This window comes from Bactrocera neohumeralis, chromosome 2, assembly GCF_024586455.1.
Source record: "Bactrocera neohumeralis isolate Rockhampton chromosome 2, APGP_CSIRO_Bneo_wtdbg2-racon-allhic-juicebox.fasta_v2, whole genome shotgun sequence".
Lineage (NCBI taxonomy): Eukaryota > Metazoa > Arthropoda > Insecta > Diptera > Tephritidae > Bactrocera > Bactrocera neohumeralis.
Window position 1 is genome coordinate 77179305 of NC_065919.1, and position 22244 is coordinate 77201548.

Genomic DNA, 22244 nt, shown 5'->3' on the forward strand with positions numbered 1-22244 from the left:
ACTTATGCCTCAAATTGTGCTTCGAAATTTCAAGTTCACTTATAGCAGATAACTATACTATGGGAGAATTCTTCGACCACTTTAAAATTCAATCTCATATTATTACAAATATTTCACGAATTATAGTATTCTACCTTAAAAAGATGTTGTATGCGCTGCTTAATACAAATCGATCGATCGACCCTGAAGATATTCCACTTTGGCACTTGAATGAAATTCCTTAACGAAAATCACTATAATTTCGCCACTTTACAACACTTATGTTAAATTTAGCATATACGTAAGTATGTAGAACATAAAAGCACAATAACAATGTAAAGCGTAGCAAAAGTATTGCTATTACTCATCTTTTGGCAGAAAGAAATCGGTGTACTTGATTTAAAATTGTAATGCCATACAATCAGCAAAGCTGCGAAACTGCGGCGATGCGATGCAATAGGATGTGTGCAAGATAATCTTGTGCAAGCGGCCAAATATGGTGCGAGATGCGTGTACGTGACAGCGGCAGCAACAAGAACAGCATGAACAACACAACAAGAACAGCGAGCACTCTACTGAATACTATATTTCTTTACTGTTCTTATTACTGTTGTTCTTGTAGAAACTAACTACGTTGTACTGAGGTCCGTAATGTCTCTAGTAAACTAGTTAATGGCGATTTCTTCGCCTTTTGGGGCTGCAATCGCAATCAACAATCGGAAAGGCCAAGTAATTGGGCTCACACACACATGTACAGATAACACTTGTATATTCACAATCACTTATAATATGTGCGCATGCTTGTTTTTTGTTGTTTGTCGGTAATTTACCTGTGATATGGCAGTAGGTGGAAATGAAAAGTGATAATTGCAAATTACACACAACTTCGCAGCGCAGCAGTTGATTTCATTTTTCGATTATTTTGCTAATTTATGCGGCAGCGTTTAACTTGCATTTTCTGCTGTCTTCGCAACTTGTTGTTGTTATTTATTTAGCAGGCGTGCGTTCTGCTCTTATCATATCTGTTATTGATTTTCAGTTATTTTGTTTGAGAATGTTACTCCTTCCAATAAAATGCGTGTTGTATGGATTTAGTTTTAATTATTTTTGTTTTTCACTGCAAATTTGCTCTTTCCATCTGTAATTACAAAGAAAAATTATTTGTTAATCGAAATGTTTTTTTAAGTTAATAATTTTATTAAATATAAGGTTTTTTTGTTTTTATTTATTTAGTACAATTATCTAGATTTAATTGACTTCAGACTTTCCAAAAAAAAAAGTTAAATTTCTTAAAAAATTTAAGTATAGAATATAACAATAGCATATTTGGTGTATACAAATTGTTTACAAACGAACTTAGCAGACTTTCTAGACCTAAAAATTATACGAATCATCGTGCCATATTTCTTCAAAAATGATGACGGTGAGAACGTAATCGTCAATGGCGACCGTTATCTCGCCATGATAACTGACTATTTGACGTTTAAAGTTAAAGCTCGTGGTTTCGGCGATATTTGGTTTCAAAACTATGGCGCCACTTTCCACACATTGCATCAATCAATATATTTCTTGAGCGAACACTTCGGTGAGAATAAAATTACACGTTTTGCGACGGTCGATTGGTCACCAAAATCGTGTGATATCACACCGTTAGACTTTTTTCTGTCGGAATATGTAAAGTCTAAAGTCTATGCGGACCATCCCGCTTCAATTCAGACCTTGGAGCAAAAGATCACGCCTGTCATTCGCCATTTACTACGTAATCGCAGTTCGATGTGAGAGAGATAATCTTCGAAAAATAAATGCTATAGAATGTTTGTACGAATAAATTCCCCATTAAATTTGAAGTTTCTGTGTTTTTCTTTAAAAAGAAGTAGGGATCCTCGAAATGGATCAATCTTTGCATTTATTATTGGATATTTGAAAGCACTACAAAGTTACTGATGTAATAACTAAAATGATTAATATTTTTCATTACTAATTATAGATACATACATATATTCATATCATTCCTTTCACTAATTGTTATTGATATCCAAAACACAATGCTAATGACCACGTATATGTATGTTACACATATGTATTTATATTTCCAAAACACACACATACTCGTACCGCAATATGAACCTTTCTGATTTATTTCGTCTTTCTAAAAAGTTATAATTATTATTAGTTTTCGTTGTTTTCGTTTTCTTAGATGTATCAGCCCACACAAAATCGTTCGCGCTAATGCAGATTTGTTGTAAAGCCAAGAGCGTCGAATTCCAAGCTAATAACGCTGCAGTGGAAGCAACAAAGTGCAACAAAAAGCTCATAAAGTTTCACTTATGTGCGCACACAACCAATTTGTTTACTATATGGTGAAACATGAGACTTTTCGATATGCGAAGACATGCATTTTTTATGCTTAGGAATAACTCCCCTTCTGTTTCTTTTTACAAATGTTCATGCCCTCCTACTTTATGTTTTCATTGTTGCTTTAATGCTTATGCGCTTAGATAATTGTAACTTAAACATTGCTATTGTGTTTTAAATGCAGATAAATGTTTTTTTTATAAACGTGTTCATTGGAAGAACAAAAACAAATACTCGCGTGTATAAAGCAAGCAGCTGCATCGACAGCCGAAAGCATGAACAGCTGAGCTGGCTCATATATCATTGAGCTTTTCATTTCGAAATTCAATTTCAACAAGAACATGGTTTTTTCTTTGGACATAATATTTTGCTGTTGATATGTATGTGTGCGTAGATTAATATTTTTTATTTTGATTATAGTATATTTTTTATACAAGAGAGAAGAGGAAACTAGAAAAACTCATTGAAGAATTTCTAAATATTACTCTCGAAAAAATGAGTGCTAGGGCATTTTTTTACAGTATAATAAAACCAAAAAAAGCAGAAAAAAAATTCACCGTTATTAATTTAATGGTCATTGGCAGTAATCATTTGTCGCCAGCGAATTACGAAATCACAAGACTTGAACTAAAATTGCATTCAAATTAATGATTTGCTTGTCTTGGCGGCACAGAAGCGCCATCAAAATTGATTTCATTTACTTTTAATGCACACTCACACACACATTGAAGCGCATTTAATGCGCATGTGCAACAAAACGCAATTTGCATGCAATGGGCCACGGCTCAAGGTGTTGCATAATTTTATTGTATTTCATTATCATTTTACTTCGCTTCTATTGTTGCTACTTTGTTGTCGTTCGCGTTTTTCTTTTGTCGCTTTATGATGCGCCGACGTGACAGCCGGGCATTTCTTATATGCGACACGCTTGAATTTGCATAAATATTGGCATGTGTGTGTGTGTGAATGTATATATGCGAGGCATCAGTAGCTTGTCACCGCCACTGACCGACGCATATCTATGCGTTGAATCAATAATGTCGCTCCGTGTTCCCCCAAGTATGCTATTGTTGATGTTTGCCACACCACCAACGAATAATCGTAATGAGAACAGGACCTACTCAAATGTTCTGCATCCCAAACAGCAACATACAAGTATATGTATTTGTGTTTTCGCGCATGCGCGTGTTCATCTTGATAAACAATGCCATCATCGACCATCGGCAAGTGAATAAGTCAACCCATTTCATGCTTAGAAGAATCTGAGTTCAAAGAAGTGATAAATGTCTCGCCCGCCAAATATCGCTAAATTCACTGTTGTTGTATGCAGCTGCTTGCAAGGGCACCGCTTTTGACACATTTGCTTGCCACACCATTTTTGGCCATGACTTACAAGTGACAATAGAATTGTATGCAAAGCCGCTGTCAATAAATTAAATTTAAATTATTTTAGTTACGTGAAAGGAACTTATGCACTAAAATAAACTATATATTAAGCAATGTTTGTGTTGTTCGAGCGTTAACGTAGCCTAATGTTTATGATCGCAATATAAGTTCACTTTTGCATATATTCCAATTGATGTCTCTTAGTGAATTAAACTTAGTATCTTTGAGAGCTTACTCTTCTTAGCCTAGAAGTTATTGCTTTAAACCTTTTCGGTTCATAAATTTGGTGAATTTATGATTTCTTTGCTTTAGGCATATATTTTTTTTTATTAAGACTCGTAGGATAGTTGGATTATGTTCAATAACTTGTGGCTAAGGTGCACATAAAAAATAAATAAATAAATATGATGTGGATATTCCCGATTTTCTTAATGTTCATGGAAACTCTTTATAACTCTTTTATATTAATAAAAAATATGATAACCTCGATATAACCATGCTGATCGGTTAATGATTGTTTTACGAATCACTGACAAGCACCTGATTAATCAGCTGATTATCACTTCATTCATAAACTGATCAGAAGTGCTGATTAAAGAGTCTGCAAATTTCATACTTTAAATATACGAAAATATTATTATATAATTTATATTATTTCTTATAATGCAAAATTCCTCTAAATGCTTCTTGTTATCTTCGCCCTGTGCTCAGCTTAGCCTTACTCATTGTACTATCGTTGTTTACCAACAAACTTAACAGCACAGTTTTGAACTGAGTTTTGGAACTATATTTAAATAATAAATTATAAATAATAGAAATTAAAACTTTATTACATTTTATTTATTTTCGAGATTTCCAATGCTCTTTTGACGAACTTCATGGCCTTATAGAATATTTTTGCTGATCCTTTCCACATTCCAAAGTATTAATTTTTTAACAAGTTTATACTTTCTTTTTTACAAGGTTTAGTTAATAAATCCTGCCTTAAAATGAGGACAAGATCAATAAAAACCATTATTTGAAAAAAAATATTTTCAGGCAAAAATAATTTATTAAAACAATTTATAATAACAACTGAGCAATTAACAAAGACTTTTGTGAAACAAATCCAATTTTTTCAGGCTCTTGATTAGTAATGAATTGCTATAAATAAAAAGTGCGCAGAAAAAGAGTTCATGAACTTGACCCTGATTTTTCCTCAACAACAACAGAAAATTGACATTTCAATGTTTTCAAATTGCGAACACACACCAAGCAATAATCGAGGCAATGAAAATAAATTGTTGCTCCAGTCACCTCGGTTGATATTGTCGTTGAACCTAAGATATGTGTTTCTTCTCGATTGCGTTCGCCGCTTTTGCCTTGTCTGCATATGTCAGTTAACTGGTTTCATTTTTCATGTTGCAAGCGGATGCTGCAACATATGCTATGTACGTTTGTTGGTGTTGCTTGTTTTGTTTGAGTGGAAAGTGCAATTTGAAAACTGGATATGAAAGCAGGATTTTCATCAATGTTTTTCATTTATTTTGTTTTCGCATTAGCGTCGAGTGAAAGTGAGTGATTTGGTTTTGTATTGCTGAAATAGGCAACGCTGTAATGTGGATCTTGATGGCGTGAAAGCTTTTGTGGTGTAGTAAAAGAATTGAGTGATGGTATTATAAGTTATTTTGGTGAATAAATTCTACTTCATTTTTGTGCAGTTTTTATTTCAGTCTTGAACCAATTTATTTCATTAGTTTTATTAAAAAAAACATCGCAGAAAAGAATAGTCGTAAAAACTATTGTCTACATTTCAGCGCATTAAAGTATGAGTACATTAAGAAATACTATCACATTAGTTTCGTTTTAGGAAGGGAACAGTGACATATGTAACTTCGAGCCTGAACAATGGATCGTGAAGTTCTGTGAGACTTATGATTTATTTGTGCAAGGTTTTCATACCATGTATTTAAGATGACAAAGTGAAAGCTTTCAAAAGCATTAAATAAATGTCATTATAAAATCATGCTTGTAACAAAGTTTGAAGATGATAAAACGTGGAAATATTGAGTGACATAAAATTCGATACTTCATTGATATTCAACTGAACGCGCATTAATGACTTAATACATGCTGCCAAACAGCAGGCTTTACATACATATGTATGTGCTTTATTTACTTATATATTACATTTGTATATATAGACACAGAAGGGGTGATTAGCCGATTTCGACTTAATAGGCAAAAATTAGCATTTGTATTCAAACGCAAATAATTTATGATTGGCAAAAATCATAATATAGAGTATAGAGGAAAAAATAAACAAAAATAAAATTATTAAAAAAAATTAGCTACATAACCATATTTACTACGGCTTTTGTGTATAAATAATATAAACAAAATAGATAGAAACAAATATCAAAAGGAGAAAGATAATCCGCTTAAAGTGTTGAACGTAAAGTTCTTCGTCAAAATATTGTGAATAGGATTATAAAGCTTTGATTGTTATTTAAGCCAACAGGTGAGTTGTGTGAATAGAAAAAATGTATTACACGACAGTGAACTGAAAACGTCGTTGTGCATCCTACTACATGTACATTTGGGAGTAGCAACAACATAACAATGGCCGGCATGTACACAAAACAACGCAGTTGTCCATTTTGTATGTACACAATTTCGTTGTGGCCATACTAATTCCTTTCACTTCAATGAAATTTTAATATTTTGTTCAAAGTGAAATTTTTTATGCCAAAAATAAGTAAGAATAGGTAAATATTTCTTTGCTTTAAATTATCACTTGTTATTACAAATGATATAGTAGAGCTATAATATAGCTATTTTATGCTTTTATTTGTAAAATAACGTCAAGTTTGTTAGAGCTGTGAATAATTTTACATTTTACATATTAGTGGCATCACCACTCTACCTCCTCTTTCTATCTTCCATTCTACTGTCAACTCTACTGTCGTCCTACTGTCGTTGGCAAATACAGGAGGATATTGAAGTTAGCGAGAACGACAAATGTTGGAATGCAGTCGTGTAGTCGTGCAGCTGTCAAAATAGTTCTGTCCATAAGAACGTGTGTATTTTAATATTTGACAGCTGTCGTTTGCAGTCTGTCGCGCTCTATGTGTTCAGCGCTTCAGTGTTATTGTGGGCCATAGAACGGTTGAGGAGTGGCAAGTTGCTTTTTTAAGAAGAAAAAAATAAATAAAGGAATACTTGATAATAAAAATCAAATAAGAAAACTCATGCGTAGAAAGAAAGAGTCGCTGAACTGCTTAGTTTTAATTTGGAGATTTCTTTCCTTCATGTCTCTTGCAGAAGCGGTTCAAAACATATCGGCGCGTCTTAAGTGTGATTCGATGACTTCCATATAAAGCGTTGGGAAGAGCAAATGAGCGCATCTTTGAGGAGTAAGTATCACTAAGAGCATGTTGTTGTTTTTCGAATAATATGCTACCTGTGGAAAAGGTAAATATTGATAGATATATATTATATTATATATATACTGGTACTGGTGGAAAGGTCTCATCTCTCTATATAGAAGATTAAATATAAGCACTTAATTACTTGCTGTTACATGAAGTCACGTAACGGTGCAGCGTGTAAACAGTTACAGATTTTGACATTGTTTACCGTTGCTTTTGTCTGTGTAATGGTCTGCGATACAATATTTATTTTTCGCTTCCCTGTTAACTGTTATTTTTCAGGACATGTTAATATGCATTATAGAAAATATGGTGTAGTGAGACAGCAGCAATTATTCGCTGATATCTAAAAATATGCTCATATTTAAAAATTAATGGTGTAAAGCACGAAATGAATTTAATAATATATTTGTGTATGTATAGTTAAAACTAAAAAAAAACACTTTTAAAGCACTTCAAACTACTGGATATAAACGAAATCCAACACTTTTCTAACAAATTTTGTACATATATACTATATTTTTTTAATTAAACTTTGAATTCTTATATTGTATATAACTTATTAATAGTTCTCTCATCAGCTCTTTATTTTATACATTTTCATAAAAAATAATGTATTTTAACAACATTCCTATATTAAGTTTTATTACAAAAATTTCAAATTTACTAAAAATTTCGATATTTATTTCTGTAGTGACCTTAAACTCTATTTTGAACCATTAAATTTCATTGCAAACTATTAGAGCACACTTTCCCCATAGTGAAGTATCTCTGCAAGCAAAAATACCTCGAAAAGAGTCAACCAAGGAATGTTGACACATGTAACTTTGTATATCTAAATATATTTTATCTCTACACTTACGATTTTATTACAACCGCCAGTGTTTCTTCTTTTCGTTACAATGACATTTCATCAAATGGTGTCGTTTTCGGAGTGGAGGCTTCCTGATGCTTTTATTGTGTACTTTCAGCTGGAGTGTTTTCAATCCGGACAACATGTAGCCAGCGTAAACAAAAATACCCTGAAATGTCGATGTTGTCGTATATCGCGAACACATTAAACATCGCCGTGTTTAATGCGCAAAGTGTTGTAAATCTTTCGCAGAATTTTTCTCTCGAAAATCGCAACGTCGATCATCGGTTGTTGTCACAGACAAAGAATTATGAGCGACTAATAGAGTTTGGCTTTTATCGTCGAGAGAGGACTTTATATTTCAATTTATCATCGAAGTAACCTGTTCAGACAATCCTGCGTTCATTTTCACTCTGACATTGTTGGTGGATTATGGTTTATAGACCTGAACTTCAAAGTTATGACTGGCAATAACTTGAGAGCCAAGTCGCGAGTGCAACGACTGTTTGTTTGATGACAGGAGAATTTCGTTTTATCGTTCACTGCCATAATTTTCTGTGTATCCTTGTCTGGAGAAAGCAGAACTAAAGTGTTGAGGCCGATGATATCAAATGGATGGAGTTATGTGTAGAAGTTCACGCAAGTGAGGAAAGTTCTCTGATCGCTTGGGATGTCCGTCTGTCTGTCTGTCTGTATATATACGAACTAGTCCCTCAGTTTTTAAGATATCGTTTTGAAACTTTGCAAACGTCATTTTCTCTTCAAGAAGCTGCTCATTTGTCGGAACGGCCGATATCGGACCACCAATGAAAGCTCATTTGACCAATCGGAATCGATATCCAACCGGAACAATGACATTTTCAAATGACGTTTAGCAAGTTGCATTCCGATATATGTTTTTTTTAACTGCAACAATGCATGTGCGAAATACACAAAATACCCTGAAATGTCAAACTTCGAAACTGTTTAATGTGTTGTTGAAATACCAAAATGGAATGCAACCACGTGAAAAAATATATTCACAGTTTATATGTATTTTATATATCAAATAGTTTAACAGAAAGCACTGATCTGTATTTTCTCTGAATTGATTAAAATATCATTTACTTATTTTCATATGAGCAGCTTTCCGCTTCGCCTTCCAAAAATAACATAACAAACCGTCAGTGTTGGAATTATAACTAACTATTCATTATAATTTAGTTTCTTTTTAAAATAAAAATTTTAGAAAAAGTGAAATGAACCCTTGAAGCGAAAAATTTTCTTAACGTCATCGGTTTAGGTAAAAACTAGACCAGAGTTTGCGTGTTGACGGCATTACCCCGCAGCGACAATGTTTTATGGCGCTGCGTGATTAATTATGGCCCGAAAAACTGCCGCTAAGTATACTACATTGCGGAACGTTGACAAAATGCAATCACCCGTCGGCAGTTGAGAGAAGCCGAGTGTGGCACCTTATGAGATTACTAGGAAACGGTTCATATATTTATGTAATATACATATACACAATTTATATATGTCCTCTTCTATGCTTTGAGCTCTACAATGAAGTGTGCCAACGACAATCGGCGATAATAAATTAGGCGATTTTAAAATTAGCTTGAATAAGCAAAAACAACCAAAAGCTTCTAGTAAAAACTAAAAACTAGATGCAAAATGAACTAGTTAAGGCGAAATGTTAACCCAACTGTTTGACTTGAGGTTACAAATGCTATGGTTCACCTACTACAAGCACCAGTATGTTTGCATGCGTGTGTGTGTAAGTGCTCATATGAGCTCACCGTGTTATTAGAAGCCAACAACAGCACATCTGTGGCCGGGCTTGTGCAAGTTGTGCCCGCACTTTTCATTTATCTGCCAGTCAACTCGTTCGGCAAGTGCGCAAATGTAATTCTATCGCGCTGCCGGCGGTTAGTCGCTGCTGTTCGACTGAAGGGACACACCTACTAAAATTGCACTTCGCTGATTTCATATTTATTGTTATTGCTGACACGCGAATGGCTGCGCCACGTCATTAGTAAACATATCAATTCGTTGGCGAGTATTAAGTGGCAAATGTTGTCTCGACTTGTCTGTTTGGCGGCGTTTACTTTGTGCTATATATGTTGGAAATTGTTGTTGTAGAAGGATTTTTATTTTTAGAAATTGTTGTAAAGAACGTATATTGCGGAAACGTTTTATTTTGAAATATTTATGTTCTCAGCTGTTTATGTACATTATTTTAAGGTTATTCCTAACCTCCATCTGTTCTAGCATCTTAAACCTAAAGAAATAAAGTTAAAGACTTTCTTCAGGGAGATTGCCATCTGCTTCAAATGGTTAATAGACTACAATTTATATTATGTAAGCATTATTATAACATGACGAGCAATGAGAACTTATGTAGATAAATTAAGAGACCTAAAAACTTAAGGTATATTTTGTGGCAGAGTTGCTAATTGTGTAAAAATTTTCTTAAATCCCACAAGAAATTTTACAAAGTGGGCATCAGACTATCGAGAATGGAGTACAGATCGGTCATTTCAAGAACTTAGGTTGCCACCACAAACTGAATAGTTTGTAAGTTAAGAAAACAGTTGTAGATTTGGTGGAATAAATTAAGAGTTTTAAAATCTTGAACAAAGTCTTACTATCCTTTGCTCACAGTATTTATTACAGTCGCAGCTAATGACGCACACGCTCCTAACTTGTGTATGTGAATTTGTAAGTGAGCAATATATTGTTATTCATTACAGTAACACTCGTCAGACTTTTTTAATATTTTTTTATGCTTTTTTTCTACGTCTTTTGTTTTCATGGACTTTTGTCACAGTCTGAGCGCCGCCGTCTCAGTTGCATTTTAATTGACGAATATTTTATGCTTTGCAGCAGGCGCTTGTCGATTATGCCATGAAGAGACGGCGAGAATAAAAATACAAAAAAGCAAAAAAAAAAAAAACAGTTAATTCAAAAACAAACACAAAAAAAAAAATTCGCTGAAAACATCAACAAAGCCACACTCTCCGCCACAGTTGACTGATGCTTGCACCGTGCATTGTGCAGCAGTCACGTAATTGCATATGTGTGTGCGTATAAGCCTCACTCGGCAGTTGCGCTTCACCAAACAATTACTTGCTACAGCTTTGCATATGAGTTTTTATAGGAATGTGAGTGTGTTGCCACAATGGCTGCATAATGGATGTGCAGCTTATTGAAATTGTCGCCGAATTGTCAGCTTAATTGTCAGGTTTGTGTAACAAGTCTTTTGTTGGAGTGTGTGAGTGTTGCGTTGCGTTTGTGTACGGCTTTTGTTGCGAACGCACAGTGAGTGGTTTTTATGTTTCAATCAGCGTAAAAAAGTGATTTATTATTTTTATTTTTCTTTATACCTTTCATAGTTAAAAAGCCTTTAAAAAATTATTCGCAAAAAATTTACATTAGAAATTGCATATTTTCCCAGCCATTGATCCGCTTTTTACTGCTAAGCCGTGCTTATATGAAATTGCTATTATTTTACAGTTGTGTAAAAGTTTTAAATGCTTTTGCTTAGTGATCGTAAATTTTTATGGACATAATTCCCTGGTTTTACAGTATTTTTTTTTTTCAATATAATATTTGTTTATCCCCATTATCCCATTTTAATTAGTTCACTTTCTTGACTTCATTATCCTTAGTATTAAATCTTTAAAATAACAAAAAGCACATAAAAAAGTGCAAGCTGCCTTTGCTAACACTTTTAAAGCTAACATATTTGGCTTCTAGCTCATAAAAAATAATGCTTGTAAACAAAAACTGGGCGTGGTTTGCACACAAACATTTCAAGGCTGGATGAGAATGCCGCTCTGTGGTGTGAACTTAATTTTTTTTAACGTTTCATTTATAAAGCAACAAATAAATGGCGTGGGCTTAAAAAAGCAACTATATTCGTTTCGACTATAGTTTACCCACTTCCATTAGGTTGCTGCTAACTTTATCTGCAACATGCCATCTGCTAACTCAACTTTTGAAGTCTCACCACTGCTGCTTACCCACAGCTTCCTGCCGCATTCCACTCGACTAACAACGGCTTAATATACAATATTTTACACAGTTCGAGTTACTTAGCAGCTATACACACATTCGTATATATTTTTGCCGTTTGCCGCGCTTTTTCCGTTAAGTTCATAACCTTTTGCTTTTTTCGTAGCCTGATAGCTTTGTGTTGTCTTTTTTTTAGCTACGTATTTGGTTTGTCTTTGGCTCTTGGTGTGGCTCATCAGCCGTTGGGCGCATATTTACCGCAATGGCTGCTCAGTTGAACAACTCTCACTTCGCGCAGTGAAAAACTGCAAAAAATTAGAAATAAGAGAATGTGAAGAAAATGCATGAATGAGAGGGGCAGCAAGCGCAAATAAATAAATGTCAAAATTTATGAGCAGTCATTACGAGCAATAAGGAAGATGTGCTTGCATGCAAGGGACTACACCAACAGTATGAAAACAAAAAAAGAAAAATATGTTAAAAGTCGCAAGCAAACTATAATGCAATATAAAGCTAATGTAAGAAAATCCCGTTTAGTAACTCTCACAAACGTCAGTATATTAAAAACAAATAAGTCAATGTGTGTGTGTGTAAAAAATTTTTCGAAAAGATTTTCACCCAGTCGACCCAACTGTTTTTGTGTGAGTTATAAAAAAAGTTTGCCAATGCTGCAACCATCCAATAGCAGCAACAACAACCAACATCTGTATGCCGAAGATTCACAGAGTTCATTTTAATGAGCGTCATTTGTAAGCCGTGGACTTGGTTTTTCAACCGTCCGATTTTCCTAAGGTTGGGCGCCTTGGTGGAGTTAATTGTCGCTAATACGTAGTAAAGATAATTTTGAAGCAGTAACTCACAAATGTTTTCGAAAAAGCAAATCTTGGAAATATTCATCAAATATTTGCATATAATATGCCCATAAGGGTAGTCGGCAAATGTGGGTAGCAAATCTTAGATGAGTTTAATGTTTGAATTGTCGCGCTGATTGAAGCTTCTTGAGGCGAAACTAGTTTTAAATTCACGCTTAATATACGCATATATGTATGTGTATTTATCTATGACACTACTTGTGTGTGTGCATGAAAAAATGTGTAATTAACTGTGGAATTTATGAACATTAAAATTGTGCGGCAAGTTGAGATTGTATCTTGTTAACAAGACAATTAAAAATTAACAAAAATACTCAGCAACGAATAGCCAAGTCATAAAAAGTAAATGAAAAATATAAACACGCTTTTGTATTAAAAAAAAGTTGGGAGCTATTTTTTTGAAAATTTCGGACTTCACTCAAGCGGCAATAAAAAGAAATCACATACATACATAAGTATTTGAATGACAATTAAAAAACTTTTATAAAAGATGTTTCTTTCAAGAATTTAATTTTGATCGGTAAGTATGTATGGCAATTAAATACTATAGCTATTTCATTTATTTCGTTTGCCATGGTCGTCATCAAAAGGGGGGTCTCTCATCCGAGGCAGTTGGTAATCTTTCATTGGGGGGCCTTTTACGTGGCGGATCCCAAACCCAGCGCACAACCCTATGTAAGGGATGTTTTGCCTTCTCACTTTTGCTCGCCTTCGAACGGATGTTCTTAGGCTACCCAGAGGATACTTGGTCAAAGACCGGAAGTTGTGAGCTGCTTGAGCCATGTGTAAAAGAATCATTTCTGGCCACTCCCAAGTGAATGGCGATCAGAGAACTTTCTTCTCTAGCGTGAACTTCTACACATGACTCCATAGCTATACGACCATAAAATTTTCTACTTCATTGAGTTATACAACAAACCAACTTTGAATTAACTCGTCAAATGAAAATTTTCATACAAGGACTTAATTCTCATTAATCACTTTGTTTGGCAGCTATATGATAAAGTGATCCGATATCGGCGGTTCCAACAAGCAAGCAGTCACATGAAAGGAAAATGGCGTATGACGACGTGAGATCGATATCTCAAAAACATAGGGGTTCGAGTATTCATCGAGCACACATAAAAAGATGGCCCTATTTTTATAAAAATATTATAATATACACAGCTTTCGAGATAACAAAAAACTATGTGGGTTGCGGCAGACGAAATCAAACTGCAGCCCAAAGCTCAAAGAATATAAAGAAGATGTAAGACCAAACGCTGATTGATGAAAAATATTTATCATATCAGTTAATTGCTAAAACAACAAAAAATAAGAAGGAAAAAGAAAAAATATGATGAAATAATATCAAAAAAAAAATAGAAAGAAAGAAAATACAATTCGCAACGGTGGCTTTTATAAAATAAAGAAAAACATTTTAAGCGCCCAATAAATAAGCTTGAGGCAACAGAATAAAAATAAGTTATATAAAAAGTCAAAGGAAAATGAGTAGATTGAAAAACTGCTTCATAAAAAATATAGAAAAATTACAAAAAATATAAAAACTAAGCTGCGGAAATTCCGCATCAGTGTACACAATTCCAGAAATCGCTCGATATTCGATTGTGTAAGCAACTTAAACAGGGAACAGCTCAATCGTTGCTCATAAAAGCTCTTACATGAGTAAGAACGTAGCCAAAAAATGGGTATAGATTACAAAATAAGTGAGGAAATAAAGCCGGCGAAGAAGCAAATAAAAAAAGTGAACAATCAGAAGCTCAAACTGCTGACCAATTGCCGAAATGCTTTAATTTTAGTGAAGTTGTTGTTGTATTTGTGGGAATTATGTGGCAATTCAAGTAGCGAAAATTGCTCAGTGGCTCCTGGCAGCCAACAAAAGCAATAACAGCCAGCAGTAAATCAGCACGCAAGCACAAGCCAAGTGAATGAACTCGCGGCGCAACGGATTTTTTTCTATTTTTTTCTTTATTCTATTAATAGCTGATTAGTGCTTAGTTGCAATTTGTGAATAGTAAAATAAAAAATGTTGAACATGCTGGTTTGTATTGCAAACATGATTGGTAATGCTTAAGTAGTAATAAATAAAAAATAATAAAATATTATTGAAAGAAAAAAACGCAAAGAATAGGAAAGCATATGAAAAGAGTAAAGGCACCGAGAGGAAGTATTAAACGAAATGCGAAGCGGAGGAAGTCAAGATTGAATTTTTTTCTATTTTTGTTTTTATAAACCATATTTCATATAAATAAGACACTTAATGCCAGCTATGATAGGCTGGAAGGTCTTAATTAATCTTGAGCCTGAGGAAAGAAAGCAATAATATCTCATACTTTTCGTTTCTTTCTACCTTACGCTTGGGAGTTTCTGCCTAAAGCAGCATAAAATTTAATTAAGCCTAAACATGAATCCAGCAGCGCTACAGACATTTAGGTATGTGTATGTCTAAACCTAACTACTATTTTCCCATAAATACTATTAAAAGACAAAACCTGTAGAAGCTGTAAGTGAAAGCAGCGCAAGAACTCAGTTGTGATGCTGATAAAATCGGAGAGAGGCGGCGCCAGCACAGTCTCCAAAGACTTACATATCCACTTGCATCAATTTTATATGTACATGTTAATATGTTATTGTTTTTGTATTTTTTCTACCAAGTAAGAGTATTATCTGACCCATTTTGGTTATGTGCGCTGACACGTACTTCTTGAATATGAGTTGCTTATAATTGAAATAATTGTTGCTGCCGCTAACTGTGCCGCTTGCTCGTACATATGTACATAGGTAAATATGTAAATGTACATAGATATGTGAGTGTACTTAATATTGTAGCTATAATAGGCGGTGAAACCCATTAAACAGCAATTTGGGCGCAAAAGTGCTAATTTGACATTTTGTTTTATTTTCTTCTTAACATATTTTAATTTTTTTGTGAAAATAATTAAGTGCGGAATGTAGGTTACGAGAAGTAAAATAACAAGTGAATAAAACGAAAAATACAAAAAAATGTCTGATTTCACCTAAAAAGTTACCTACATAGGTACATTAGGGTGTGCGTTCAATTCCAAGTTAATTTTTTTTGCAAAATTGCAAACTAAAAAGTAAAAATAACTGGATAAAATGTATATATTTTTATAGATTATTTATAACTTTACTACGTCGGTACATCGCATTAATAAATAAATTGAAAAAGTGAAAGAGACCTTGGAATGAAATCAATATCAGTTTCGAAAATAGTTTCAGTTTTGGTTTCCTAAATAGAAGAGTACTGCAACACACCACAATACATCACATTCATGCATCAAGACAACATAACACACCACAACATCGCAGCCCTAAAATACCTTATATAACATAAAGGATAGTCGCCACACCAGAAAGGAATCATTCGATTACTGAGGGATCCTGCGCGCTATGATCAAGTCAACCTTCATTTGATATGACTGTAATCAAGCGTTTTACACTTAATTTATCAACACATTCGTTTACACACATCCATGGACATTGACTCGGACACTTTTTTCGGCCGACACAGCGAAGCATATGATCTTTTCTGCGACAAAAACGATCTGACACATTACGTAGATTCGATTGACACCGGTAAGATCTCGTTCAATATATGTACTTCCCTCGGTCTACTAAAAAAACAAATAAAATACAGAAACAAACATTTAGTCTTAAGATATATTTTCAAAAGTTATTAATTTCGTATTAAACTATAATTAGATTGTATTTATTAGTAGTAGTAGCTTAAGCAACTGTGCCTTTTTAAACCGATTTCAGATTTCTGTCTACTTTGGTAACATATACATTCATTCTTCCTTTGCACCTTAACTTTAATCAAATCAGTTTCTCCATTTTCTAAACTCAGTTTTCAAAGTATTTGTTAAAAGGTCGCTGAAGCAGGTTATTTATGGTCTATTTTAAATACCAAGATAAGTTTGTACAATTAGCTCGAAGTACCTCGCAGTTAAGCGACATTTTTCTTATTTAAATACGATAAAATTCTAACGGTTCTCATAGGCTTTATTAAATTTCTATTTAGTGTTGCCTTAAATCATGTTTTATTTGATGACACCATACTCATAGCATGTACTCATTATGCAACATCTTATCATCATGTGCAATGTCTTGTCACTGCGATCCGTGTACGTCATTAAACGACTTCCAACAGACACCGTTCTTATTAAAATTCTATTAAAAATCCACTTATTTGATAAAAAAAAGTCCACAGCATCAGACGGTTGTAAATCAAAAAGAAATTAGAGACAGATATTCTGTTTAATCTACATTTTATTACAGTCATAAAAATAATCTCGATCTTACCAGCTTCTAAAGCAACAACGAGTAACAACTTCGAGTAGAAAAAATGGAAATTAAATAGTAAGGAGTAAAAAATCAAAGCACTAACAAACTAAATATGCAAGCATAAAAGTGTATAAAAGCGAGCAGTTCCTTAATATTTCTATTAATTTTATTGATTAGCAGCGAATGCGAAGCGTTCATCAATGAGAGAGGGAATACCTGCCTTAGTAGGAATACGCAAAACAGTGTGCCTCTCCTAACTGCCAAGGAGCTGCAACGACTACTGGGAACCTGACAATAACTGCGCTTGCCAGCTGCGCACACTTAACTTCGACGCCGAGCTGTGTTTTTCGGCATTTGAGCCGTTGCAATAAAGTGGCATTTAATCGCAGTTGACCCCAATTTGCGCGCAACGGGTATGCAAATGCATTCCCGGCAGCGAACGACAGCCGAAGTGCAAGCGCTACCGCCAGTGGGCAAGGTGGCCATTAAACAGTTGGAATCATTTAAATGCACACACATACATGCACTTTTATGCTAATGCGCTTTAGTTTTACACACACATACAATAAATTTATATATAGCGGCTACAAGAGGCATGCCACACGCTGCTGCGTCCGGCACCCACTAGCCAGAATTGTCAAAAGCAGTCGTCCAGGCACGAACCGGCCCGAAAAATTCGCCGAAAATTTACAAAAAAAAATAAAACAAAAATAACAATTATAACAAAGGATGTGAACTCAACACACAAACACTTGCCTAGTAGTACCGCCAAAATCGGCAAAAAGACACACATATGCACATAGATTTTTGTGTATATAAGTGCGCGACCTAAATTCCCGTTGCAACGTGCAGCCAATAAAATATATGTCGCAGCCATAAAGCGAGGCGAGCAAAAATAGTCGTAAAAATGCGCAACCACGAAATGACGCCATGGCCCACCGCCGTGCGCAGCGTGTTCACCTGTCACTCGCTACGCTCGCTGGCGGTTCTCCTCGCGGCTATTTTCCTTCGCCGACATTGTTTCCATGCCAATTTTGCTCAGCGTGCCATTTGTGGTCAAAATGCTGAAACATTTTAATGTCAATTAAAAGTGGTTGGAATTGTTGCAGGGGATCGACATACAGACAAAGACAGCCAGAGGCGAATATGTAGAAAAAGAGCAACAAAGGCAAATGTTAAGGTCACCTCATGCACAATTGACTAAAAGCGCAGCATTTCGTGGTTTTTTGTAGCAATAACGTTGTGTAGAAGAAATAGTGAGTGCACCATTTGGTTCGTTAAATAATGGTAGCAGAGTTGCATTGACTGTTCGAGCGCAGCTAACGTGATAAATAATAGTACTGTGAAAAGAAAATAAAACCAAAGTAGTGTTGAAAATATGCTTTAAACGGTATTAATTACATACATACCACTGTCAGAGAAGTAGTATCCCTGAGTTTCAATTATATATCACACGCATAGAGCGACATTTTCGATCAAAAGTCAACTGTAGGTGCCGGGGTTTAAATATTCGGTACCTAGGGGCTTGGCCATTTTTTATTGGATTTAGAAAAAATGTTGGTCATAAAGCGGCACACACTAAAGAAGTTATTCGTGCAAAGTTTTACTGTGTTATATTATTTCCTTCTTGATTTATGTACTGGAAACTGAACGAATCAGGTGGAATTTAAAATTGATTTCGTCAAATTTCACAATGTGATATTAGAATGTAAGAAGACTGCCAAGTACGAAATTTATACGAAATCGGTCAGTCAGGTCCCGAGATGTGGGATTTTACCAAAAAGTGGGCGGTGCCACGCTCATCGTCCAATTTTCACACCGTCTCTCGTAAAGCTTTCTTATACCAGCTCGGTATTAAAATTTTATGTCTCTGGCGTAATTAGTTATGGATTTATCGCGATTTTAGTAGTTTTTAACAGTACCGGTATATAGAGAGTGAGCGGGGTTATCCTCCGATTTCATTCATTTGTCACACTGCCGGTAGAAATTCTTATAATATTTAGACTCAATAAATTTGGTTGTTGTAGCTTAAGTGGTTTAGGAGATATGCACATTAAACCTATTAGGGGGGCGGGGCCACTCCCACTTTTCCAAGATTGTTTACCCACAGGTGCCTCTTGGTACTTCGATACGCTGCGTCAAATTACAATTTTAAATCTTTATTTATTGCTTAGTTATGAAACTTTATACGTTTTCGGTTAATGGCGATTTGTGGGCATGGCAGTTATCCGATTACGAGCTCGAATCTACAAACTCGAATTTTGTTTTGTACTAAGAAACTTACATATCAAGTTTCATCGAAATATCTCAATTTTTACTCAAGTTACAGTTTGCACGGGCTGACCGACGGCTGGACGGACAGACAGATAGTCAATCGGATGTCAACTTTTCTCGTCATCCTGATAATTTATATATACGAGTACATAACCCTATATCTATCTCGTTTAGTTTTAGGTTATACGTTCAACCGTTAGGTGAACAAAACTATAATACTCTGTAGCAACTGGTTGCAAGTATATAAACATGAATTGAAATATATGAAATATGCGGTTCAAGTCACGAGCATTAGTAACTAGTTTCAAACAAATGTTGTTATTGCAAAAAAATAAAAATTTACCTAATAGAAAGTGATTGATTGAGTATGTATTGTCAGAATTGTATGAATATTTGAAACTGAGAGGTGCATGTTCAGTGTTAATAAAAGTAAACAAGATAATTTGTTTTTAGCTTTTTTTTGTTTATAATATATCACAAAAGCTGCATTTATGTTAATGTTATTGTGTTATATATCTGGTGTGATGATTATCTCTAATATACAGTAAGCCAATTAACAGTTCAGTAAACAGCATATTAAAAATTAGGCTTTTATTATGCAGGTGGCACACGAAACAATAGAAAATTTTGTGAAAAATTCAAAAACCGTGAAAACACAACAATGAAACTGGCGCTTGCTGGTTTAGACTCTAATGGCAGCCAATAAAATAGAGTAGATATTAACAATAGAATGCAAATAGATAAACACTCGCAACCATTCTGCGTAATTACATTTGTAATTTACTAATTGCGCCAACGAAATATGATTGTGAATATGTGAGTATATTTGTATTGGTGACTAGACGGGCGGCAGGCGAACTAAGAAAAGCAACTGGTCGACGTTGAACCATATTGTCACATATAAACATAGTAGTTCAAGTCGGTGAATTGTTTCAGCTTTTCCCACAATTACGCTGTCTTTTTCCTCAAGTCAGCGAGTTGCCATTGTTTCGTAAAGTATTTATTATTATTGCCGCCATTAATTGAGGAGCAGATATTTAGATAACTCTAACTAATTAGAATAAAAGTTGGATAGATTTACCGCGTGTGAAATAATTGTTGTTGGCTACTTTCATTCTTAAGATATTTTGTTATTGTTGCTCAATTAAAAAATCGTTCTACTTTGGACATATAATTATTTTGAAGTGTTAAAAAAATGTGTTGAAAACTAAGTAGTCGTATGTGAAATTACATTAAGTGTTCAATGTATTTTTTAGTATTAAAATAACATAATATGGTTATCCAATTAAAGGATGACGTTTAGGGAAATAGATTCGGCAAATGTTAATATAATTTTTCTTAAACCAGAGTTGTCATCACTTAGAAATAAGTTCTTGTGTGAAAAATCTTCTTCTTCTTCTTAATTGGCGTAGACACCGCTTACGTGATTATAGCCGAGTTAACAACAGGGCGCCAGTCGAAATATTATTAATATACTAATATTGGCAGATATTAAAGTTAAAGTAACAAATTGCAGCACAGATTTTAATATTTTTACAGTTTTGCCACTTTTTGGTACTTTAATTCAATTCAATTTTTAAGTAAATTATATATTACAATATCGCATATACAGCTAAGTAGTTTTCAAAGTTCTTAATTAATTTGTTTTTCTCTTTATTACATTTCTTTCTTTCGTTAACCTTGAGTGTGGTTCTAAAGTTTTAATATGTTTAGTTTATAGTTGACTTAAGCAATCTTACAAGCTTCTCGACCTAAAACAATGAAAGAATTAGATAAGTTTGCGTAGCGCAACAACCTGCCTAACTGTAAAATATTGATTGACGCTCAATTACAATATATTGCTTTTCAAAAATTCTATGAAATATGAACAGCGCATACAAAGAATATGCTTTTACTTGAATACTTGTTTATATGTAATAAACTGTATATCTTATTAACTGTTTTGCTGTATACAGACTGAAAAAATTATATGAAAGTCATGCGGGCAGCTGCTGAAAGCAGAAAAAAAATTAATGCTATGGCTAAGCAGTCAAGATAAAATTAATATAATTTGTAAAAATATACGTTCTTCTCCCGGGGAAAGAATATAATTTATGCAATACGTTATTGAGATGAGTCACGCAAAAGTTGGGAGAACATAAAAGACTTAAGACACGAACTTGCGCTGCTTGAGTTGAAGGAACAAAGTTGTTAACCTGAAGAAGTTCCGGTGAAGTGATTTGAATGAGTTCACAAGAAACGGAAATAGTTAAAGAAATGTGAGAAAATGATTTTCCATTACTTTTTGCATAATTTTGTATATAAAAATGAAGTCGATTGAAAAATTCTTTAAGCTTGTGTTGCTCAATAAGTATAATATGTTGAAAAAATATTTATAATAATAAAATACGGTTTAATATTTGTAGAGTTTTTATATATTATTATAAAATATGCAACCTTTTTATTTTAGTAAGCAATTTTTTTACGTTTAAATTTCTTAGATTTTTTTAATTATCAATGTTTCTCATAATTTGTAAGCCTTAATTGTTAAAAAACAGACTTCGCCAATTTATATATTAAACTTTTTGTTATTATTTTCATAAGCAACGTATAACTTTCTATACAAATACCATCAGTCTTTATAAAAATTCAATTTTCGTAGATAAGCAGTAGAGATAACTCTCTTCTTCTGACAAGTCTAGTTGGAAAAACATCAAATATTTTGAAAAGGCGATAGAATCAAGCAACTGAAAGCACTCAATGTGTAGCACAAAACAAAAATAAGAAAAATAAAGTACCTAACAACGGAGAAACTGTTGCACAAAGATACCT

The 22244-nt window shown here is 34.0% G+C and overlaps 1 protein-coding gene across 8 annotated transcripts in view; it reads right to left on the reverse strand.

Moving 5' to 3' along the window:
• The window catches only part of LOC126751528 (cadherin-99C), a 418338-nt gene that overhangs the window by 135552 nt on the left and 260542 nt on the right, over window positions 1-22244 (reverse strand). For 2 of the 8 annotated variants that reach the window (XM_050461865.1, XM_050461863.1), the window contains one exon: window positions 810-1117. The exons of the other annotated variants lie outside the window; for them this stretch is intronic. The gene's annotated coding sequence lies outside the window, so the exon portion shown is untranslated. The remainder of the gene's footprint in view (window positions 1-809; window positions 1118-22244) is intronic. 8 annotated transcript variants of the gene reach the window in all.